A 26,933-nucleotide genomic window follows, 5' to 3' on the forward strand; every position below is an offset into this window, starting at 1 on the left:
TATAAACTACACAACAATACAAAAAGAACTACACAAGTAATAAGATCCAACTATGAACCAAAGTGGAAACAACCACAAGGAAATCAAGAACAAACTGCCTATAATCATAGACGGAATGAACAGAAGAATCAAGAACCACACCAAAATAACACGACAAGACAGCAACCCTTTCGAGGAAGATGGAAGGAACCATTAATCAAAATTCATCCAAGAACGCCAAGAAGTAGAAACTATCAGCCATATAATAAGAAGAATTTCTCCTACACAAACACCTAAAGAACCATGCTAACCTCATACAAACAAGGAAAACAACAAGCAATTCAAGAAGAAGACAACCAAAACAGATCATTACTACAGACTATACAAAATAAGAATTTAGAAAAAACACAACAATCAAGAAAGTTCTCGACAAAAAGAAATCATTGTGAGAGTGAAGAAGATTCAGAGGACAACGAGGATGATTTTTTAGACATAAGTTATGGAACCAAGAAGCCCCCAGATGTGAATACACCGAGGAACAAGAAACCCAGAGAAAGAGAATATACAGAAGAAGGGGTAAGAGAGGAGGCAGCAGGGGCAAGAAGAAAGACCTACAAGTAACAGACCAAACTACCATCTACAACCTAAGTGACAAAGTCCTAACAGAGCCCCAAGTAAAAGTGCTGCAAAAAGGTCTGAAATTCGCCCCACAATCAGGAATCAATAAATTTGATCTTTATATTGATGTTCAAAAATTTATAAGAAAAATATGCATAAAGAAACATTTCGCGAAACAAGATCTTGGGAAAATGACCGACTCTCCTGAAGACCAATTTCTCCACTCCACTCTAAGACCAACATCTACATTCAATCCGACCTATTGCAAGACATCCCACATTGAAACATTCAAGAAACTACTTGAAGAAGAAATAGACAAGATACCGGAACAACAGAAAATTAAACAAAATATATCTAAAGCTGAAAAAGAGGCAATAAGAGAATTGAAGGAAGATAAAAATATCGTCATAAAACCAGCCAACAAAGGCGGTGGAATGGTCATTATGGGAAGAGAGATGTACGAAAAGGAAGTAGAAAGACTTCTTTCAGACAGAACCACTTATGAAGTCCTTAAACAAGATCCCACCGGCCAGTTTCTTCAAGAATTAGAGATACATTTGGAAGAAGGGCTACGAATAGGAATTCTAAGCAAAAAAGAATACGATTTCATCATCCAAAAACATCCGAAAATACCCACATTCTACTGCCTACCGAAAATCCACAAAGATCTCAACAACCCTCCCGGCCGACCAATTGTATCCGGAATAAATTCAGTTACATCAAATTTGTCAAAATACACAGACTATTTTTTACAAACACTGGTTACTGAACAAAAAAGCCATCTCTGTGATACCACAAGCATTCTACAGAAACTTGAAAATATACAGTGGAACGAAAATTATATTTTATGCACCACAGACATAAAATCTCTATATACGTGCATATTACACGAGAGTGGCTGTTCTCACACAAGGTCTATCCTTTCAAATAAATCAAAACTACCCAACCAACAAGTGAATTTCATTATGGCGAATATAGAATTTGCACTTACACACAATTATTTCTGGAATAATGACATCTACTTGCAAAAATGCGGTACCGCGATGGGAACTCCTCTGGCACCAAGCTATGCCAACCTCTTTCTCGCCAAATGGGAAGATGACAACATTTGGACAAATAATGAATATACTGAATTTCTTATTTGCTGGTATCGCTATATCGATGATGTCTTCTTCATATGGAGCGGTACAGAAGACAGACTGGAACACTTCAAGACTTACATCAACAATAATAACATCAATTTGGAATTCGACACAATCTCAAGTAGAGAACAAGTGGTGTTTCTGGATTTAGAAATATATATATGTAATCAAACAATACAAACGAAAACCCATATAAAAAAAGTAAATGGAAACAACATGCTCCCCACTACGAGCAACCATCACAGAAATTGGATCTCAAACATCCCGAGAGGTCAATTCCAACGAATTAGAAGAAATTGCACAGACTTGCAAATATTTAAAGAACAAAGTCAAGAAATGATGTCCAAATTTGTGGAAAAGGGATATCAACGGGAAAATTTAGAGCAAGAAATAGCCAAGACAGAACAAATGGAGAGGAAAGAACTCTTGAGATATAGAGAAAAGAACAAAAATCTGAACTACTCCGTCCCCTTTATCACACAATTCACTAGTAACATCAATCTGGTTGAAAATATGGTGAGATCACATTGGCACATTCTGCTACTAGATGAAATACTGCGACCTATACTTCCGAAAAAACCTCAAGTAGTATACCGAAAGGCAAAGAACATTAAGCAATTGACTGTCTCCAGTTTTCTGAAGAAGGAAAATCCTCTACATGGGACAAATACTAAAGGATACTTTAGATGTCTACAATGCAAAGCATGTAAAAATGAAAAAGAAAGGGGCGTGGCTTGGACGGGCATGGAGTAGCACTTGTAGTGTGCAGCTCTCCAGCCATATTATCCTGACTACACATCCTGATTTCCCCCCCTGGGTCTGATACTGGGGCCATAGCTGAGTGAATGCCTCCTGCCCCCCCTGGACTGGGTTTAATCCTGCTGATATAATTTGCGGAGGCTCTGGAGCCCTGTGTGCTGGTGGGCCCTGATCCACGCTGGGACTACTGACTCCTGCTATAGCCGGAAGTCCGGCTTCTCCCCCCCGCTGCTGCCCGCGGCGACTGGCTGCTTATCTGGACGAGGAGGGTGCCGGGATCTCCTCTGCTACCCTGATCGCCTCTTACACTGCCAGGGGAGAGTCCTGTGTGAGGCTCCCTGCACCGCTCTGACATCGCGGGCTCGCGCGGTGCGGAGGACCGGAAGTGCGGCTCCCGTGGTCCGCCGCCGCCCGCTACAGCCAGCCGAGCCGCAGCACGGACATCTCTGCCTCTCGCTGTGTGTGACACCCGGAGGGGAACACACAGCTAGCTGCCTGCCCCCAGCGTCTATCCTCTGCACCCCCTGATGCTCTGTGTCTGCATCCACGTTGGAGCCAGGTACTAGGGCACATAATACTTGAAGTGGGGGAGGACAACACCTGCAGCTGAGTCTGGGCTGCCGGAGATTACTGGGTGCACACTCCCCTCCCTCCTTCCGCCTGCTTCTCTCTCCTGCCAACCCGACCTGAATTAACTGCAGGGCGAGCTTCCCTGCTGTGTCTGGAGCCTGCTGCCGGGGGACTGGTTCTGTGTGTTCTGGGGGTGACGGTCCCTCCATCCCTGCTTAAGCGGCCACTTTGTGATATATCTCGTGACTCTGGCCCTGCTGTCTATCTATACATATATATATATACACTATCACACTCTTCTCTGCCTGTATTTGCTTTGATATACCCTGCTAACTGGAGGGTCGGTCACCGTGCTGTCCAAAATGGTGAAAGGTCGCCAGACTGGCGCGAATGCAGGAGCAATGGATAAGTTTGTTCGTGATCCTGGCCCGCAACAGCGAAGGGGGGAGAGCGTAAGACATGAGACATCACCACCATCCCCTGCGTACAGCTCCGCCTCTTCTGACCCTCCGGATGCCGCGCTGCAGAGAGTACTGGATGCGGTCACCGCCAGCGAGGCGCGTCTGGCTGATAAAATCGGGCAAGTGCAGTCTGATCTCTCCATTATCCATCAAGACCTTCAGAGGGTGAGGGAGAGAGTGGGGGAAGCTGAGACCCGCATATCCAATATCGAAGATTCTGTCGGCCCACTGGGTCGCCGCACTGACGCTTTGGAATCTCAGATGACAGATGTGCGCAGGAAGATGACAGACATGGAGGGACGTCTGCGGCGCAATAACGTCCGTTTTATTGGTCTGCCCGAGAAGGAGGAGGGCTCGGCTCCCGAAGAATTTCTCGTAAAATGGCTCCGGGATGCCTTTGGTTCTGAGGAGTTTTCACCTTACTTCACTGTTGAACGGGCCCATAGAGTTCCGATGCGCCCGCTGCCTCCAGGGGCTCCACCCCGCACCTTTATTGCTAAATTCCTCCACTTCCGTGATCGGGACACAGTTCTGAGGTTGGCTCGTACCAAAGGCCCGTTAAAGTGGAATGGATCGCCTACATCTGTATTCCCGGATTTCGCGGTGGATGTGCAAAAGGATAGAGCTCAGTTCCTGCCTGTTAAGAGGAGGCTCCGTGAACTTGACCTGCCATACGCCATGCTTTTCCCGTCCAAGTTGCGAGTAGTGGCTGATGGGGAAACAAAATTTTTCACAACTCCCCGTGAGGCCATGGTGTGGCTGGACAGCCGATTTCCGGCGAGGCGTGCCCTTGCAAATCCGTGAATCTCCGGCCTAGCCCTGATGCTGACTTTCTCCTGTGTTTCCTTTTTTATTTTCCTTATCTTTTGGCATTTAATACAATTGATTAACATATGTCAGTTATTTAATGAGAAACGATAAGATGCGGGGGTGGTTGACTGCTGTTGATGTCCACTTATCTCCACTGCTCTGTTTTCAAGCCTCAAACGGGGTATATGAATACTCGCCAGCCTACTCTGATATCTATGGTATGCTTCCGAGCCTTCCTTACCTCCTGTTTTTTTTGGGTTTTTTTTTTTTTTCTATCTTTTTATTTTACTATATTTTGTATTTCTGGGGGAGCGGGGGAGGGGGGTAATATGTTTGGTTTGCTATGCTTGGCTCTTTGATATTTGTGTAGGAATTATTTTGGCACGAATAGACCTAGGGGGTGGATCTATATGATTTCCCCCCCATTTTTTCGGGGGGTGGTGGTTGGTGGCTGGTGACTTCTTCTATATTTCCCGAGAGTCATTATATTCTTGGCCCCGACTACGGTGTGTATGCACTGGTTAATGGTGCTACGAAGTTTTGCTACTTAAAATTTTTTTCTTTTAGGTAGTTGCATTTAGTTCTGGGATCCAAGTATGCTGCAGGTTCGGGGTGGTATACAGGGAGGGGGGGGGGAAGGTTTTTGGTTGTATTTACTGTTTGTGTGGAAAGGTATGTTGTGAATGGATATGGTATGTTGCTGTATTACTTAAACATGGGCGTCTGATGACTGAATCTGTGCACGGCGGAACGGGCTGGCCGCGGGGTGCTACATGTGTTTTACCTTTGATGCAATATGGCTGGGATTAGAGTGTTGGCGTGGAATGTGCGAGGGCTTAACGATAAAATTAAGAGGTCCCTGGTACTCCGACAGCTCAAAAACTATGCGGCTGATGTGGTCTGCCTTATGGAAACGCATTTGGTGGGGAGTAAGACTCTCTCATTGAAGAGGCCATGGGTGGGATGGGCGTACCACTCCGTGCACACTTCGGCCTCTCGTGGGGTTTCAGTCCTTATTAGGCGGACTGTCCCCTTTGTACTGGAATCCATGCAGACAGATCCATGGGGGAGATATGTGTTCTTGAAATGTAGACTATTCTATGTCCCTGTCCTCCTTATGGCTGTCTATGTGCCCCCCCCCCCTACTCCCCTGAGGTTCTTAAAAAAGCTGCTGGGTTTATGGCCTCATCCCCCGGGATATCGGTTATTTGCCTTGGGGACTTCAATAATGTGCTGGATGCGGCGATGGATAGGCTCTCTATGTCTCCGTCTGCTGCATGTCCTGGGAAGTCCGCCTTTGCAGATGTGGTGTCGGGATTGGGCCTGGTCGACCCTTGGAGATTGAGACACCCGTCTCTTAAACAATACTCCTGTTTCTCTCACTCCCATTCTTCGTTCTCCAGGATCGATCTGGCCCTCCTCTCGAACGACATGATCCCCCGGGTTGGTAGTATTAGATACGAGACTAGAGGTATATCAGATCACTCCCCTTTGACCTTTACTTTAGACTTCAATTGCTCTAGGGGCCAGGCTGTATGGAAATTTAACCCATTTTGGCTTGTACACATGGGGGACGGCTCTGACCTGGTGGCCGCATGGCGGGAATTCTTTGAATTAAATAGCGCCGATACGGCTATATCTACATTATGGGACACGTTTAAGGCCTTCCTCCGGGGGAGTTTGATTAAACGGGTATCTAGCTTGAAGTCTTTCTATAAGCAACGGGAGGCGGTGCTGGAAGCCCAGAGTGTGGCTGCAGAATTGCAATACCTAAAAGATTCTTTAGACAGCTCTAGGGCGGCCTGGTTATCGGCTCAGAGGGAATGGAGGGAGTACCTAATGGAGAAGACTCAGCATAGACTCCTTTTTTCATCCCATACTTTCTACGCTACTGGCGATAGACCGGGGTCGTACCTGGCATCTTTGGCCCGGGGTGATAGACCTAATAGTGTGGTTGTTGAGATTATGAACTCTGATGGCATATCTCTGACTCAGACCCCACAAATGGCGGCTGAATTTGTATCCTACTATAGCCACCTGTATGAATCTAAATTAGAGTGCACTCAGTCACACCTAAGCGATTATTTAGACAAGGTTCGGTTCCCCACCCTGTCCAGTGAGGCTTGCGACCTGTTAGAGGCACCTATCTCATCAGATGAAATTATGGCTGCTATCAGGGCCTCCCCTAGTGGTAAAGCCTCGGGCCTGGATGGTATACCCTCTGAGATATATGGGCATCACCTGGACTTCTTTGTCCCTCGTCTACTCGAGTTGTATGCCCAGATCTTTGCGCAGGAGTCTCTCCCCCAGTCTATGGCGGAGGCAGTGATTGTAGTTATCCCTAAACCTGACAAGGATCTCAGGAGAGTTGAGTCCTATCGCCCTATATCCCTCCTACCCACTGATATAAAAATTTTGGCTAAGGTGCTGGCTGGCAGATTAAATACAGTTATTTCCCAAATTATACATCCGGATCAGACGGGATTTATGCCCAATAAATCGACATCCATTAACCTTAGACGACTGTTCACACATCTGCAAATTCCCCGTAGGGACCCCACCTCCTCTATAGTTGTTTCGTTGGATGCCGCTAAGGCTTTCGACTCTGTGGAGTGGGCCTACCTGTGGGAAGTTATGCGTAGATTCGGTATAGGCCCGAACTTCATTAAATATGTCCGATTGATGTATTCCTCCCCTTCAGCGAGAGTGGCGGTCAATGGATTCGTATCTGATTCCTTCCCCCTGTCTAGAGGTACGCGACAGGGCTGCCCATTGTCTCCTACCCTGTTTGCTATAGCCATAGAGCCCCTCGCGTGCCTCCTGAGAGCGGATACGGGGATCTCTGGCTTTAAGGTGGGTGCTCGTGAAGACAGGGTGGCCTTATACGCCGATGATGTTCTACTGTTTGTGGATCGCTATGCTGAGTCTATGCCTAGGATTTTAGAAATTATTGGTGGGTTTGGGCGATACTCTGGGCTTTTGATCAATTGGGAGAAATCCTTTATTATCCCACTTCAGGGCGAAGTTCCTAATTCCCCGTTGGTGGCTCTCCCGTTGCGGTGGGTGGACTCCTTCAAATATCTGGGTATTTGGGTGTCTAACGATCCTCAAAAATTCCCCTCCCTAAATATTACCCCACAAATAACATATCTCCGCAGTCGGGTGAAGGCGTGGGGGAAATTACCTTTAACGGTCACGGGGAGGGTTAACATGGTAAAAATGGTCTTCCAGCCCAAACTTCTATATGTCCTACAGCACTCTCCCGTTTATATTCCGCAGAGGACCTTTCAACAAATAAATGGGCTGCTTTCCTCTCTGGTGTGGGCTAGTAAGCGGGCACGGTTGAAAATAGATACCCTGACCAGGTCACGGGAAATGGGGGGACTGGCTCTCCCCAATTTCCGTTTCTACTATTACGCGGCACAGTTGGCACATGTCTGGGAATGGGTTACCGACCTCGATGCCCTCGCTCTGCACTCGCTAATGCTGCACCATGACTATCCGGGGGGCTCCCCATTACAGCTACTCCTTTGTGGTAGTATCAAAATGTCCACATTGCCACTTATTAAGCAATCCATCCTAATATGGAAATTGGTGCACTCTGTGATGCGGGGTCACGGTGTTGATCCGGATACCCCACTGGATAATGCTTACGGGCTGCCGGAACTGTGTCATCTTCAGGTCCGTGAGGTTTGGGGTAACTGGGGAGTGCACTCTTTAGGACATTTATACAAAGATGAGACCCTTACCTCATTCCAACAACTCCAGCAGACACATAATGTCCCCTCAGGGTTTTTTTTCCGATTCCTTCAGCTGAGACATGCTCTGGCTGCCCAGTTTCCACATGGTCCCCCAGCCCTAGTTGATTCCCCGGTCAAATTAATGATGCAGACGCTGGACTCGGGACACCTGGTTTCTAAAATTTATGGTCGTATTCTCCAGATCCATCATACAGATCCCCTGACTACTCTTCGAGATAGGTGGGAATCAGATGTGGGTACATTATCAGACGATGCTTGGAGTGCTGCTGTGGGAGCCCATCGGATCTCCACTTCATCTGTTAGGTACCAACAAATACAACTATACATCCTGCATAGAGTATATATGACCCCGGTGAGGTTAGCACATATTGGGGGGTCCCATAACTCGCAATGCCCCAAATGTGGAGCCGCGGGTGCCGACTTCTGGCATTTAATTTGGGTATGCCCTGGCGTCTCTCGGTTCTGGACGGCTGTTATACGCACCATGTGTGATACGGGTGTTCCATCTTCCATATGTACGCCTGCATTGTGTACACTGTTGATTGTGGAAGAGGAGGCCTTAGATCCACCCTGCAGGAGATATGTTATTAACCTTTGTGCTCTAGCTAGGGTGTGTATAGCCCGGCTGTGGCTGGCGGGCGAGGCCCCGTCAATTAAGGCTTGGATATCCCTGGTCAATGAAACTGTTGCACACGAAAAATTTGTGTTCCTGGCAAGGAAGGTGGAGAGGAAATTATTTACGATATGGGGTAGGTGGATAGACTCTAAATACTTCAAGGAGAGATAGGGTCTTGAGTTGTATCTCTCGCCTTATTTCACTCTGGGATCTTTTGGGGGTGGGCACCCTCGCGGCCGGCCTTGTTGAGCTGTATTGAGATGTATTATGCTTGTTCTGCTATGCTTATGCCTATACTGGAAGGAATAAGATAGAGGTTTGCTACTCTCAGACGCTGTGATTATGTGATTGTCTAACTTACGTGACATTATTTTCGCAAAAATTACTATGTGCCTTATGTATTTACAGCTGTTTCCATGCATTCCGTGTATGTATGTAGTTTTATGTTTGTTTTGAGTGAAGTGTTGATGTAAACTTTGAAAATTCAAATAAAAACTATTGAATTTAAAAAAAAAAATGAAAAAGAAAAATCAACTAAACCGGTGACTGAATTTACATCATATACGACAAAGAAGACATACACAATTAAAGATCATCTTACATGCGAAACAGAGGGTGTGATCTACATAGCAACCTGTCCTTGTGGATATCAATATGTAGGTCAAACAAAAAGAAAGGCAAAAATCAGGTTTTCCGAACACATTTATAACGTAATAAAAGGATTAAAAACGCACAGTTTATCGAATCACTTCTTGGAGAAACATGATAAAGATCCAATGGGGCTAACATTTCTGCCGATTCAAAAAATAAAAAAAGATTGGAGAGGTGGAGATATCACTACAACACTGAAGAAAAACGAAAGCAGATGGATATTCGAGTTAAAAACACTGTACCCGAAAGGACACAATATAGACATCGAGCTCAACGTCTTTCTATAAAAATCTTTTTATAAAAAAATTTTTTTATAAATATTATTTTGCATAAATATATATTTTTATTTTTTCACATTTTATACCTCTTCATAAATTATATTCTTTTTTCTCTAACACTCACATAAACAATTTAGAGTGGCACCTGTATATATCTATTTTAGTTTAACATAAGTAATTTTTTGGAAAATTCAATTGGCCCATTGAAATCAATGTGGCATTTTAAACCATGCGGTTCCCGCATATTTTACATCACTTCCGGACCGAAAGTGACCGGAAGTGACATGTTTTCCGTTTTAATTGATTAATAAAGTTTTAGGTATAAAAAGCACCCATTTTTAATCACATATCCAACCTTGATGAAGTGCTAGATACAGCACGAAACGCGTTGGTGGATAGCGGTATTACAAGGACATTCTGCCGCCGGAGAGATCGGATGCCGCCGAGTGACGTCACCCGCTAAACCCCGCCACACTCCGCCTCTCCGCTGGACGCAGCGGTGGAGGAGAAGAACATCCAAACCACGGACAGCTACTTATACCATCAGGCTGAGGAATCCTGTGGACTGGGAGTGAGGTAGGGAAAGTTAGATCTCTCATGGACTGTGCCATACCGCAAACAAAGCTCTCAAAAAGAGCTGTAAACATATGTTAACAAAAAATCTCTTTTTTTCAGGTGCCACATAGCTTTACATTTTTCGAAGCGCTCATTACTGTTTTATCAATGCTTTATTTTTACACTGCAATTTAGATTTCAGTTTAAACACACCCCACCCAAATCTAACTCTCTCTGCACATGTTATATCTGAACCACCAGCACTGCACATGGGTTTGACCATTAGCTAACAAACTTGCTGCTGCAAACAGGTCTTTTTTCCTCAAAAGTGCATTACAGTCGCATCACTAATGCAGCAAAAGTACATTGCAAGGGTACTGACTATATATATATATATATAATTGCAGGATTTCCATGGGGGGGTTTCCGTACATGTATGTATTCATGTGTTTGTATACGTATATGTGTGGGTGGGTATACATGTACTGTGTATGTGTTATGATTCCAGCACTCTGGTCTGAGGAGATTTTATAACAAGGACCTGAGCACTGGAACGTAATGCTGGGAAAGGAAGCGGGAATGGAAAATAGCCCCTTGCGCCCTAACTCCGTTGTCTCGCCCGTGCTGTCAGAAATCCCTTGCGAGACTATGGTTGCTTGAGCCCATGGCAGCCGCGTTTGAAGGGCGGATTACGTCTGCCCAACTCCGATGCCCCTCAGGTCTTAATGGGAGACAATGGGAAATCCGAGACAGGGTGATAACAAGGGGCCCTCTAACTCAGCAACAAGGCCAGGGGCTACAAGCTAACTTAAACTAGAATTTGTGCGGAAAAACCGCCAGGGAAAAGGACAACCAAAATACCCACTTGTCCACTCTCCTACCCGGCACCGCCGAGTTCCGGAGAGGACTTGTGGAAGCGGAACCCTCCGCAAATGCTCCGAAAACAGAATAAAACTATAAAGCGGGCTGAGCCGCAGCACACGGCAGAGCCGCAACTCACGAACACCACACGAGATTCTCTGGCGACCGTGGCGGACAATAGAGGATCAGAGACTTCTTGGGATGAGATGACTACTCCACGATTCAGGAACTCTGAAGACAGGAATAACCGGACACAGCAGGACTGGAACAGACGTTCAGCAAACCAAAGCAGCATGCAGGAAGCTATTACAGGCGTCTGTGTGAAGCACTGAGAAAGTATTTAACAAGGAGTCCTCCAATCAGATGTTTCAAAGCCATATTATCAAACATGCCGTGCAGCTGCCAGGCTGCACGAGCAGAGACAAGTGTGTGTGTGATTGATTAGATTGACCCTGCAACGGGGAACGCGGTCCGCCCGTGGCGTCCCCGTTGCTAGGGTCCGGGCGGCTCAGCACGCCTGGCGTCCCTGCGTTGCTCGGGAGCCGGCGGCTACGCGCGCACGGCGTCCCAGCGTTGCTGGTGACACGGCGGCTAGCCCTGCCTGGCGTCCCTAGTAGCTAGGCGCTGGGCCGCGAGGACATCGCAGACCCCGGCGCCTAACAGTACCCCCCCCCTTGAGGAGGGGTCAAGGAACCCCTAAAGCCAGGTTTCTGAGGAAATTCTCGAAAAAATGCCCTCTTGAGCCTAGGGGCATGAAGATCCTTATCCAGGACCCAAGACCTTTCCTCCGGACCATAGCCTTTCCAGTGAACTAAAAAATAAAGCCGACCCCGGGACAATTTAGAGTCAAGAACTTTCTCTACCAAGAATTCCTGTTGTCCCCGTACATCCACTGGAGATCTACCCTGAGAGATCCTCCGAGGAAATCTGCTGGAAGAAACGTATTGTTTCAACAGGGAACAATGAAAAGTATTTCCAATTTTAAGAGATCTTGGTAAACGTAGCCGGAAGGCAACTGGGTTGTCCTTCTTAATAATAAGAAACGGTCCAATAAATTTGGGTCCCAGTCTAGCCGAGGATTGTCGAAGCCTGATGTTGCGAGTCGACAACCACACCTTATCTCCCACCTTAAAAGTGCAGGGACGTCGGAGCCTGTCAGAAAATTTCTTCTCTCGGAAGGCCGCTTTCCTGAGAGCAAGGTGCACTTTTTTCCAAATTGCTCTGAGATGGGAGGTCAAGGTTAGCGAGGAGACTGGAGAATGATGAAAAAAAGAATTGGCTCTGGGGTGAAAACCAAAAACTGAAAAGAATGGAGACTCTTTGGTGGAGGAATGACAAGAGTTATTGTAAGCAAATTCAGCCAAAGGGAGAAACTCAGACCAATCATTCTGGAGTTTGGCTGAATACAGACGCAAATATTGTTTTAATGACTGGTTGACTCGTTCGGTTTGCCCGTTAGACTGTGGGTGGTAACCAGATGTTAACGATAGTGTCATCTTCAATGAGGCACAAAAACATTTCCAGAATTGTGCGATGAATTGTGGACCCCGGTCAGAAACAATATCAGTGGGCAACCCATGAAGCCTGAACACATGGCAGAGGAACAAAACTGCCAACCCTTGAGCAGAAGGCAATCGGGGAAGAGCAACAAAATGAGCCATTTTACTAAAACGGTCCACTACCACCCAAATGCCTCGGAATCCGGCTGAAAGGGGAAGGTCAACCACAAAATCCATGGAAATATGAGACCATGGCCTGAGAGGAACAGCTAAAGGCATGAGTTGCCCGATAGGCAACGAACGAGGAACCTTATGCTGTGCACAAACCTGACATGAATGAACGAATTCCTTAACGTCTTTAGAAAGACTAGGCCACCACACAGAACGAGAGACTAATTCCAATGTCTTAGTGATTCCCGGATGCCCTGAGACCTTGCTGTCATGAAATTCAGTTAAAACAGTGGCTCTCAAAAATTCAGGAACATAAAGACGACCAGCAGGAGTAAGTCTAGGAGCTTGGTGTTGAAGCTGGTTTAACTGGGTAAATAAATCCTGAGTGAGGCCTGCCCGGATGACCGAAGATGGAAGTATGGAGGTAACAACAGGATTGCTATTGTGAACCGGAAGAAAGCTACGTGACAGGGCATCAGCTTTTGTATTCTTGGAACCAGGCCTGAAAGTAATTATAAACCTGAAACGAGTAAAAAATAATGCCCAACGTGCCTGCTGAGCATTAAGCCGTTTAGCTGACTCAATATATTGCAGGTTCTTATGGTCAGTAAAAACCGAAATTGTATGTTTAGCTCCCTCCAGCCAATGCCTCCACTCCTCAAAAGCCCATTTCACCGCCAGTAACTCCCGATTACCAACGTCATAGTTGGATTCAGCGGAGGAGAATTTCCTGGACATAAAGGCACAAGGATGTAACTTCAGAGACTCCGGGTCCTCTTGAGAAAGGACAGCCCACACTCCAACCTCTGAGGCATCAACCTCTACAACAAAAGGCAATTCCGGATTTCGATGTCTGAGGACTGGAGCCGAGAAAAAGGCTTGTTTCAAGGCCTGGAAGGACAATTCGGCTTCATGCGACCAGTTGGTAGGATCCGCCCCTTTTTTTGTCAGAGCTACTATGGGAGCAACCAGGTCAGAAAAAGAATGAATAAACCTCCTATAATAATTCGCAAACCCTAAAAAGCGCTGAATTGCTTTTAAATTAGTGGGTTGCGCCCAATTAAGGATGGCCTGGAGCTTCTTTGGTTCCATGGAAAATCCCTGAGGAGAAATTATGTACCCTAAAAAATATACTTCCGTGACGTGAAAATCACACTTCTCCAGCTTGGCATATAAATGATTCTCACGTAACTTTTGAAGAACCAGACGCACCTGGGTAACATGTTGTTCCATTGATTCAGAAAAAATCAAGATGTCGTCTAAATAAATGACCACGAATTTCCCTAAGAAATCACGGAGAACATCGTTAATAAGGTCTTGAAAAACTGCCGGAGCGTTAGACAGGCCGAACGGCATCACCAGGTATTCGTAGTGACCCTACTGAGTGCTGAAAGCCGTCTTCCACTCATCCCCAGATTTAATTCGGATGAGGTTGTAAGCTCCTCCAAGGTCAATTTTAGAAAAAATCACAGCAGAACGTAATTGATCAAAAAGTACCGAAATCAACGGCAAAGGATAGGTGTTTTTAACGGAGATCTTATTCAGGGCTCTAAAATCAATGCAGGGTCTAAGCGAGCCATCTTTTTTCTCCACAAAGAAAAAACCTGCACTTAAAGGAGATTTTGATGGTCTAATAAATCCCTTCTTTAGGCTTTCCTGAATATAATTATTCATGGCCGTAGTTTCTGGCCCGGACAAAGCATATAATCTCCCCTTTGGCAAAGTGGCACCTGGAACTAGCTCAATCGAACAATCATAAGGCCGATGGGGAGGCAGAATGTCCGCATTGCCCTTAGAGAAGACATCGGCAAACTCTTGGTATTCCACAGGAATGAGCTCTGGAATGATTGCTGCAACTCTGACTGGATACGAAATACATTCCTTAGCACAAAATGTACCCCATTGGGAAATCTCCCCGGACCGCCAATCAATGGTGGGATTATGAAAGGCCAGCCAAGGGTGACCCAGAACAACAGGAACTGCCGGGCAATGTGTAAGGTAAAATTCAATATTTTCGGAATGTAAGGCTCCTACGGTAAGTACTACTGGAGGTGTACGGTGAGTAATTATCCCATTAGAAAGCGGACCCCCATCTAAGCCGTGCATGGTGATACATCTATCTAATGGTAACTGCGGAATGCCTAAGGCCTTAGCCCAAGTTAAATCCATAAAGTTTCCTGCAGCTCCACTGTCGACAAAAGCCGACACCAAAGAACTGAGGCTGCCAAAGGAAACTTTAACAGGAACTAAGATAGAGTTGTTTGAGGAGATAAGCTGCAGACCTAGGTGAACCCCCTCACAATTGACTTGGTCAAAGCGTTTCCCGACTTGTTCGGGCAATTACGAGCAAAATGTCCCTTACTACCACAGTATAAACAAAGACCGGAATTTTGTCTTCTGGTTTTTTCTTCAGGAGACAGCCGGGAGAGACCCATCTGCATGGGCTCCTCGACGTCCTCTGGAATGGAATATACACAAGGACTAGACCTTACAAGTGCTCCTCTTTCAGCCCTCCGCTCTCGGAGACGACGATCAATCTTTATAGCAAGCTCCATGAGTTTATCGAGAGTCTCAGGAGCGGGGTACTGGAGGAGGCTGTCTTTTATAGCTTCAGATAAACCGAGGCGAAAGTGACTGCGCAGGGCAGGGTCATTCCAGCCACAGTCGTTCGACCAACGGCGAAATTCGGTACTATAAACCTCCGCAGGATTTCTTCCTTGTTTGAGAGCGAGCAGCTGACTCTCAGCGGACGCCTCTCTATCTGGGTCATCATACAAGAGCCCTAAAGACTTAAAAAAGGCGTCTACAGATAACAATGCAGGATCCTCTGCTCTTAAACCAAATGCCCAGGTCTGAGGATCCCCCTGGAGTAAAGAAATAATAATCCCAACCCACTGAGATTCATTACCAGAGGATGTTGGTCTTAAACGAAAATAAAGTTTACAGGATTCTTTAAAATTAAAAAATTATTTTCTATCACCGGAAAAACGGTTGGGCAAATGCATCTTTTGTTCAGGGACTACCTTCGGGGAGGCTCGCAAAAGATCTTCCTGCGATCTCACCCGAAGAGAAAGATCCTGAACCATCTGAGTAAGTTCTTGTATCTGGTTTACTAAGAGCTGACCGGGATTCGGCCCTAAACCTGACGGATTCATGAGGCCGATAAACTCTCACAAAAACTGAATGAGAAAAAAAATTAAACCCCGTTTAATTTTAAATTTTGTTTTTGGGCCGGTAATAATGTTATGATTCCAGCACTCTGGTCTGAGGAGATTTTATAACAAGGACCTGAGCACTGGAACGTAATGCTTGGAAAGGAAGCGGGAATGGAAAATAGCCCCTTGCGCCCTAACTCCGTTGTCTCGCCCGTGCTGTCAGAAATCCCTTGCGAGACTATGGTTGCTTGAGCCCATGGCAGCCGCGTTTGAAGGGCGGATTACGTCTGCCCAACTCCGATGCCCCTCAGGTCTTAATGGGAGACAAAGGGAAATCTGAGACAGGGTGATAACAAGGGGCCCTCTAACTCAGCAACAAGGCCAGGGGCTACAAGCTAACTTAAACTAGAATTTGTGCGGAAAAACCGCCAGGGAAAAGGACAACCAAAATACCCACTTGTCCACTCTCCTACCCGGCACCGCCGAGTTCCGGAGAGGACTTGTGGAAGCGGAACCCTCCGCAAATGCTCCAAAAACAGAATAAAACTATAAAGCGGGCTGAGCCGCAGCACACGGCAGAGCCGCAACTCACGAACACCACACGAGATTCTCTGGCGACCGTGGCGGACAATAGAGGACCAGAGACTTCTTGGGATGAGATGACTACTCCACGATTCAGGAACTCTGAAGACAGGAATGACCGGACACAGCAGGACTGGAACAGACGTTCAGCAAACCAAAGCAGCATGCAGGAAGCTATTACCGGCGTCTGTGTGAAGCACTGAGAAAGTATTTAACAAGGAGTCCTCCAATCAGATGTTTCAAAGCCATATTATCAAACATGCCGTGCAGCTGCCAGGCTGCACGAGCAGAGACAAGTGTGTGTGTGATTGATTAGATTGACCCTGCAACGGGGAACGCGGTCCGCCCGTGGCGTCCCCGTTGCTAGGGTCCGGGCGGCTCAGCACGCCTGGCATCCCTGCGTTGCTAGCGAGCCGGCGGCTACGCGCGCACGGTGTCCCAGCGTTGCTAGGGACCCGGCGGATAGCCCGCCCGGCGTCCCTAGTAGCTAAGCGCCGGGTCACGAGGACATCGCAGACCCCGGCGCCTAACAGTATGAATATACTGTATATAATCCCAGTAAAAAAGGCAGGTGCACTCAGATTTTACGAAAAAAACTGTAATGATGCAAAGTCACAGCATATCAACATGTCAGGGCAACAGGCCCCCGAAACGTGGATATGCTGTGACTTTGCATCATTGTAAAATCTGAGTGCACCTGCCTTTTTTATCGGGGTTATAATTATTTACAGAGGGCACTCGAGTATTATTTTGAATGTCAGAGGAGTGCCGGACCACCGTACATACACATACAGTAGCATACATACACACACAGTATACATGGACACAGCATATATGCATGCACGCACACACACACACACACACACACACACACACACACACACAAAATACAGCACACATATATACACACATAGTATACATGCACACAGCATACATACAAACACACACACAGACTATACATGCATGCAGCATACATACAGTATACATGCACATAGCATACATACAGTATACATGCAAGCAGCATACATACACACTGTATACATACATATGCAGTATACATATGCATAGCATACGTACACAGTATACATGTATTCATAGTATACATACACACACACTATACATGCATATAGCATGCTTTGCATACACACACACTACACATGCCATACATACACACACCATTATAAGTAACTACAGCCTTCCATCCCCATCCCCCCCCCCAGCCAGCCTATTTTATTACACACCATCGGCCTCTCCTTCAATCCCAACATACAGTATCTAACACCCACCTGGATTCAGTAAGAGTATTGGACACATCCACTGCCTACCCAGTGCCCTCACCGTCACCAGCCTTTTTCTCTTTCACCTCACGTACAGTACCTCCTGAGAGGAGCTGTGTGCTGTGCTGTCACTGCAGCTCCCTCTACAGGCACCAAGCAGCAAGCGTCTCTGTGTAAGGATGGAGCTGCTGCAGCCTGTCAGTTCCTCACACTGTATACACAATAAAAAAAAACGATCAGCAGCGCAGATGGATCGGCGGCAAGGGGGGTTTCTAGGTACTCGGAAACCCCCCCTGCATGCGCATATGCCTGGAGTGCCATCCGTTGATTTACCTTGCAAGGTTTGATCATCACAGTAATATATATATATATATATATATATATATACAGGTTGAGTATCCCTTATCCAAAATGCTTGGGACCACAGGTATTTTGGATATTGGATTTTTCCGTATTTTGGAATAATTGCATACAATAATGAGATATCATGGTGATGGGACCTAAATCTAAGCACAGAATGCATTTATGTTACATATACACCTTATACACACAGCCTGAAGGTCATTTTAACCAATATTTTCGGAATATTCCGTATTTCGGAATATTTGGATATGGGATACTCAACCTGTATGTATATATATATATATATATATATATATATATATTAAGGATGAGCGGGTTCGGATTTTGGAAATCCGGACCCCACAACACCCCCCCGATCTGAGTCGGGAACTGAGTCCAGCTCAGATTTTCCCACTAGACTCAGTTCCCAGAACGAGGCAAAACATCATCATCCTGGTATCGGATTCTCGAGAGATCCGGACTTTGTATGTTTCGCGCCTCCTGCCCGCCATCTTCACTCCATGCCTGGAGAGTGTAGCAAGAGGACGTGTCTCCTCAGTGTCTGTGCGGGAAAGTGGCGTGGCGCATGGGTTGTCGACCTGATCTTTTGTATCATTCCAGTGGTGCTGTCTTGTGCTGCATCAGTCCAGTGGTGGTGTCCTGTGCTGCCATAAGTCCAGTGGTGCTGCTGTATAAGTCCAGTCCAGTGGGCCTGTCTTGTGCTGCATCAATACTTTGTAGTAATGTGATGTACCCTGCACTGAAACCAAACAATTAATTTAAGTATTATGAAACCAGCTATCCAATAATTTTCCCTTTGATAATTTGGGATTATTCGGCCGGAGGTGCTACAACAATCATGTTTAAACCTAGTAAACAAACAAAGACCGGCAGTGGCCGGAGAAAGACAGGGATTGCCTTTTTTGGAGCACTCTTTTAAATAATTTAAATTCAAATTGATATGATTAGTATTTTAAAACGTAACTTTTAATATTATTCTTTAGAATAAATGGGGTAGAAATTAATTCATAACCATCATAAATATTGTGAAATATCCCCCTAAAAAAATTAATAAATCCATATGTGACTGTCTTAACAATTCATATCCATATGTGACTGTCTTAACAATTCATATGATTAACGTTATGGGGAAAAAAGTTGTTTTATTTAAGTGAAAAGAAATATTAATTTTACAATTTAATAAAGTACATATGTTGAATAATTCCCTTATCTTGATTGTCTCAGTCAACAGCCTATCATGACATAATCAAATTGTGCAAAGCTCATTAATACCACTATTGTTTTATATAAATCACACTGCTTCCTTCCATAGGACTCAATGTATACAATTCTTTACTGAGTCCAACACTTCATATACAAGTGCTGCATAAAGTTTAATGGATTAGTACTTTATGCAGCACTTGTATATGAAGTGTTGGACTCAGTAAAGAATTGTATACATTGAGTCCTATGGAAGGAAGCAGTGTGATTTATATAAAACAATAGTGGTATTAATGAGCTTTGCACAATTTGATTATGTCATGATAGGCTGTTGACTGAGACAATCAAGATAAGGGAATTATTCAACATATGTACTTTATTAAATTGTAAAATTAATATTTCTTTTCACACTTAAATAAAACAACTTTTTTCACCATAACGTTAAACATATGAATTGTTAATACAGTCACATATGGATATGAATCGTTAAGACAGTCACATATGGATTTTTTAAAATTTTTTAGGGGGATATTTGACAATATTTATGATGGTTATGAATTAATGTCTACCCCATTTATTCTAAAGAATAATATTAAAAGTTACGTTTTAAAATACTAATCATATCAATTTGAATATAAATTATTTAAAAGAATGCTCCAAAAAAGGCAATCCCTGTCTTTCTCCGGCCACTGCCGGTCTTTGTTTGTTTATTGTGCTGCATCAGTCCAGTGGTGGTGTCTTGTGCTGCATCAGTCTAGTGGTGGTGTCCTGTGCTGCCACAAGTCCAGTGGTGCTGCTGTATAAGTCCTGTGTTACTGCCGTATAAGTCCAGCGGTACAGCCGTATAAGTCCAGCAGTACTGCCGTATAAGTCCAGCGGTACAGCCGTATAAGTCCAGTGGTACAGCCGTATAAATCCAGTGGTACAGCCGTATAAGTCCAGCAGTAGTGATGTATAAGTCCAGCGGTACAGTCATATAAGTCCAGCGTTACAGCTGTATAAGTCCAGTGGTACAGCTGTATAAGTCCAGTGGTACAACCGTATAAGCCCAGTGGTACAACCATATAAGTCCAGTGGTAGAGCCGTTTAAGTCCAGCGGTACTGCCGTATAAGTCCAGCGGTACAGCCGTATAAGTCCAGTGGTACAGCCGTATAAGCCCAGTGGTACTGCCCTATAAGTACTGTGGTGCTGTCCTGTGCTGTATATTTTTTACTCCAAATGAAGGGGTTATTAATATTTAATCCAAATAATTTTGACAGGGTTTGCCATGTGTAGTGTAGGGGTATGCTCTCCTGTGCTGCATATTATTATGATAACTCCAAATAAAAGGGTTATTCAAATAATTTTTTACAGGCTTTGCTGTGTGTGTGTGGTTTAGGAGTACTCTATCTTGTGCTGCATATTGTTATATATAACTCCAGAAAAATAATGGAGAACAAAAATTTGGAGGATTAACTAGGGAAAGATCAAGAACCACTTCCTACTAGTGCTGAAGCTGCTGCCACTAGTCATGACATAGACAATGAAATGCCATCGTCATCTGCCAAGGCCAAAGCCCAATGTCATATTAGAGAGCATGTAGCATAGTAATTACATAGTAATTGAGGTTGTATAGATGCAAAATACCCATCATGTTCAACATGTATTCTGTATTAAGTTGAGTTGATTATTGTGAGGAGACCAGGGAAAGGGATGTCTAGGACTTGCCTTTATGTTAAAAAGGAAAGAGTTAATCCTATGGCCCAAGTTCTGAGTTCTTAAATTGAAGCCCTCAGTCTGTAGAAGTCACACACAGGAAGTGTCCCAGAAGCAGACAGCAAGGGAGTGTACCTTTTAGAAAAGCCCTCCTCCTTCCCCTCTGGAAAGACTGACAACCTGATCCACAAATCAGAAAGGAGGAGATAGAAATCCTGCTTGCTGGTCAGTGGATTTCTGTGTCTCCCTTAATAAAGATCACCCTGTTTTCATTGTAACCTGCTCAATTGTGTGATCCCTGAACCCCAGGATACCCAGGTCACCTGGTATCCTCACATTTGGCAGCAGCATAGGATATCACACAGTTCCTGTAGTGTTTCCAGGGAGCGAGTTTCCAGGGAGCTAATACCACAAAGTATCAGCATGGAGAGTCAGCCAGTAGTTGTGGCCAGCAGTCAAGGGGAAAATGCAATGAGAGAGGATAAGTTTTATCATACAGCTTGGAAACCTCACCTGCAAGGATTTTGCAGATGAAGGGAATTGCTTATGATGGGGCTGAGACCAGGGAAACTCTGGTACTGCGGTTGTTGGAGTGGGATCGAGTGCACCCAGAGGATCCCGACCACCTGAGTGATGATGAAGAGTGACCAACAGGCAGTGGTAGCAATTCATCAAATAAGTTACCAGAGTCGACCACTGCCACTCCTGCCATACTGCAGAGCTGGCTGGGGGCCATAAGCGAAAGTGTGACCCCACAGGAGAGAGCTGGAGTGATCCAAGCTATACTAGGAGTACAAATTCCTGCTGGCAGTGCAATTCCGGAGTCACCCCGAAGTTTTGAACAAGGGAAGCAATGCTTGGGATTTAAGGATGTTCCCACATTTCGGGAAAATGAAACAGACATTGACACTCACCTCCAGATCTTTGACAATCTCATGGGGGTGCATGGAATAGAGCCAGCTGACTGGCCAAAGTACTTGGGGCCAAGACTCACTGGCAGGGCTCTGGAAGCCTATTGTGCCCTAAACCCCCAGTAATGTGGAGTCTGCACCTGTATAAAGAAGGCAGTGCTAGCTAAGTTCCCGATAACCGCATAATCTTATCGTCTCAAATTCAGGACACTAAATAAAGGTGGGACTGATTCCTACCAAGAGTTTGCTAGTCAGCTACGGCAAGCCTGTGGTAAATGGCTTGAAGGAAGACAGGCCTCCACTGTGGAGCAGATTGTCAACCTAATTGTGGTAGGACAGCTAATGATTAAGATGGCACCAGCGGTATGGGAGTGGGTCGCAGACAGGAAGCCAAGTACACCTGAACAAGCTGCGGAATGGGCTGATGAATATATAGCCAATCTCCTGCAATGGAGAGTCTTCAGTGCAGCAGGTGGTACAAGAACCCCATGAGTGGAGAAGCTCTCTGTCAAAGAACCGCAAGTGAAAGATAGTAATAAGGGAGGCCCTCTCAAAAACATCACTTATCAGCCACCCAGATTCAGAGTGGCTAACTCAGAACCTCGGAAGTTTTATCGCTGCAATCAACCAGGGCAATTGCTTAGGGACTGTCCACGCACAAGAGGGCCATTCCCTGAGGCAAGACCGGCTCCAGTCTCTGTGGTATGTTACCCCACAGAGGATTATGGTGAGGAGGTGGTCCAGTAAGATATGGATGGGATGATGGATAGGGTGTATATTGTGGACTTGGTTCTGGGGGAGGAGAAGGTGACTCCCTGGAATATGTGAAGGCACCTACAGACTGTGATATTGGAGAACCAGCAGGTACAGGGCCTATGATATTCTGGGCCCTCACTCACGTTGATTGAGCCAGACCTGATTCCCGCTTCCCAGGTGATTCCTGGGCAGTATGTGCGAATTACCACTGCCGGGGGACAACAGGCCAATATCCCTGTTGCCAAGATACATCTGGACTGGGGAGCTGATCAAGGAATTGTGGAGGTCGGAGTACTCAAGGGTCTACCAGCCAATGTAATCTTCGGGAATGATCTGGGACAAGGACTAGTGACATGCTTCGTCCAGGTGTTAACCAGAAGCCAAACACAAAGAGAGGTGACCCAAGCAACATACATGGACCAGAACCAGCCTACCTAGACAACGGCGAGTGACTCCAGTGCATTGTCCAGTACTTTAGAGGTAGACTTGGGGAAGGTGGATGTAGACCGGAGTGAGTTCTGACAGGCCCAACTGACTGACCCCTCCCTGAGTAAATTGAGGAGTACTCCCGAACTGGGGTTGGAAACAGCTGATGGAAGCAAGATACTGTGGGAAGAGGAATTACTGTACCGAGTGATCATTCCTTGGCCCGGACAGGAAGCAGTCATGCCTACTAAAAAGTTGGTGGTACCTACACAATACAGAGCACAATTACTAGCTCTTGCCCACAACATCCCTGCAGCTGGCCATTTTGGCACCCATAAAACATTGGCCCGACTGTTGCAGAATTTCTTCTGGCCTCGGATTTCTAGAGATATTAAGCAGTATCGGGACACCTGTGATACCTGTCAGAGACTGGGAAAGCCCCAACGGAAAAGCTTTTCTGCACCCATCACCTATTATAGGGGATCCCTTTGCCTGTGTTGCCATAGACCTACAGATATATCCATCATTATCTTCGCTTCTTTGCTGCGCCTAGGCACACCATGGTTTATTTACATAAACCCTTCATCTATTGTTCTCAGCTGCAATACAATACAGAGAACAATACAGCAGGGGATTAAGTCATTACAGCAGGGGATTAAGTCTGATTGCCCAGTCTCAGGTAATCCTATTAAAGGCCAAGATAAACATGGACCCATCTGTAGTTGGACCATTAGCTATTCCCAGTCATAAAGGCAAGAAGTACATCTTAACGCTTGTGGCCTTTGCTACACGTTATCCTGAAGCTGTGGCCCTGTCATCCATTGACATGGAACATGTTGCGCAAGCACTGACGGACATATTTAGTCGGGTTGGATATCCACAGGAAGTTGTCACAGATCAAGGGCCTCAATTCCAAGGTGAACTAATGCAAATCCTGTGGGAAAAGTGGGGGGTTCGGCCTCTTCAGATCACCCCTTATCATCCTCAGATCAATGGACTATGTGAACGATTCAATGGAACACTGAAAATCCTCCTACAAGCTCATGTACAGTCTGAGGGGAGGGACTGGGAGAGAGCCCTGTAACAGCTTCTATTTGCTGATCGAGAAGTACCACAAGCATCTACCGGATATTCCCCGTTTTAAATTTTGTACGGCCGGAAAGTGCAGGGGCCTCTAGACCTGGTCAAAGAGAGTTGGGAAGGAACTTTTCAAGAACACCAGCAGCCCATTTTACAATATGTAGAGAACATGCAGAATCAGATGAGAAGATTGCAAAAGTTAACTCAAGAGCATCTCCGGGAATCACAAGAGAAACAAAGGGAATGGTATAACACCCACGCTCATGACCGCGAGTTGAATCCAGGGCAAAAGGTCATGGTGCTTCTCCCAGTGTGGAGAAACAAACTGCAAGCCACCTGGGATGGACCGTATATGGTGGTAAGGCACACCGGACCGGTCAATTATGTGATCGCCTTGGATAAGGGAGGGAAGCGCCTACGCACATTCCATATAAATTGACTCAAAGTTTATAGAGATTGTCAAGTAGCGGCCATGATGGTATGCTGCCCTCTGATGGAGACAGCAAAAACTGATCCATTGCCTGACCTTTTGGGAGCTGCTAAAGAGAATAAGGGAGTGGAATCAGTCCAGGTGGGACAACAATTGAATACAGCCCAGCAGCAAGAGATGCAGAGGATCTTAGAGGCTGAACAAGCCCAGTTTTTTTGACAACCTGGTCGGACTCACCTGACCACTCACCATGTGGACACTGTGAACAGTAAGCCCATCTAACAAGTTGCTTACCGAATGACCCCAGATGTTATGAGACAGGTAAAGACTGAGATCAAGGAGATGCTAGCTTTGGGGGTTATTGTGCCATCTAAAAGCCCATGGGCCGCTGGGGTCATGTTGGTTCCCAAGAAAGATGGGACTACACAGTTTTGTGTGGACTATCGCAAATTGAATGAAGTAACCACAACTGATGCTTACCCTATTCCCCATATCAACGAGCTACTGGACCAGATTGGAGGGGTCAAGTTCATCTCAACGCTGGACTTAAGCAAGGGTTACTGCAAATCCCACTTACCAAAGAAGACCAGGAGCGTTCTGCCTTCATCACGCCCATAGGACTCTTTGAGTGTACTACCATGCCTTTTGGGATGAAGAACGCCCCTGCCACATTCCAGCGAATGGTGAATGACCTACTGGAAGGGTGTCAAGACTTTGCACAAGCCTACCTCGATGATATCGCCATCTTCAGCCATACCTGGGTGGACTATTTAACTCATGTGGCAGAAGTGCTCAAAAAGATCAGACAGGCTGGGCTCACCGTACACCCAGATAAATGTCAGATGGGAATGGCTGAGGTTCAGTACCTAGAACATCGGGTTGGAGGAGGATCTATTAGACCAGAACCGGCAAAGGTGGAGGCTATTGTCAACTGGCCCTGACCTGTCAACCAGAAGCAAGTGCGGGCCTTCCTTCGAGTTGCGGGCTATTACAGAAAAATCATACCACATTACAGCACCGTGGCCAAGGCTCTAACGGACTTGAATAAAAAGCGATATGCTCGGAAGATAGAATTGACTGTTGAGTGTGAGCAAGCATTCACCATCTTAAAAGACACGCTGACTCGAGCCCCAGTGTTGGCTGCCCCTGACTACGATAAAAAGTTTATTGTGAAGACAGACGTTTCGGGGTGTGGATTTGGGGAAGTGTTGTGCCAGGTGGGGGAAGATGGTAGGGAAAACCCAATTGTGTATCTATCTCGTAAGCTAGCTGACCGAGAGATAGCCTATGCCACTATTGAGAAGGAGTGTCTAGCCATAGTCTGGGCCTTAAAGAAACTACAACTGTATCTCTATGGTAAAGAATTCACTATTTTTACTGACCATAACCCGTTGAATTGGCTAAATAGAATCTCAGGGGAAAATGGGAGGTTGTTGAGGTGGAGTTTGGCGTTACAAGGTTTCAACTTTTCCATTTCTCACAAAAAGGGACGGGACCATCACAACGCTGATGGGTTATCCATATGTGAGGAAATAAATGCCAAACTTCACAGACCTTTTGGCAGAGACGAAAGTCAGGACTCTGACATTGGGATCATGCCTGTCTCCTCGATTTAAGAAGGGGACGGTATGTGAGGAGACCAGGGAAAGGGATGTCTAGGACTTGCCTTCATGTTAAAAAGGAAAGAGTTAATCCTATGGCTAAGGGAGTGTACCTTTTAGAAAAGCCCTCCTCCTTCACCTCTGGAGAGACTGACAACCTGATCCACCAATCAGAAAGGAGGTGTCACGTCTAGCAAAGTTTGAGGATCCGGCAGCTGAGACTTGCCCGAGGAGGTAGATGGTTGTGGGTGAACAAGATGAGGGGGTTGGATATAGTTTCTTCGCATGGGACACGGAGCAATGAAGAACGTAGGTGGGGTTGAAAGTCAATAATTAGTATTTATTATGTACAGGGCTGAGGTAGAGAACTGTGGCTGGAGCACAATGGTTAAAGAACGTAGTTGCGGATAAAGAACTGCAGGTTCTGGCTTGAAAGACGAGGTTGTGAATAATGAACTGCGGAACTGTGGATGGTGGTTAAAAGACGTGGCTGGAGGTAAAGAACTGTGGACTGTAAAATGAAAGACGAGACTGTAGATGATGAACTGTGGAACTGTGGATGGTAGTTGAAGACGTGGCTGGAGACAAGGACTGTGAACTGTGGTTTGGAGGATGAGGCTGAAGATAACAATCTGCAGGTTGTGGTCGGTGGTACAAAAACGTGGCTGGTGAAGTAGATCTGTGGAGTGTGGCTTGAAAGACGAGGCAGAAGACCCGGGGTCGAC

This window comes from Pseudophryne corroboree, chromosome 7 (genome assembly GCF_028390025.1).
Source record: "Pseudophryne corroboree isolate aPseCor3 chromosome 7, aPseCor3.hap2, whole genome shotgun sequence".
NCBI lineage: Eukaryota > Metazoa > Chordata > Amphibia > Anura > Myobatrachidae > Pseudophryne > Pseudophryne corroboree.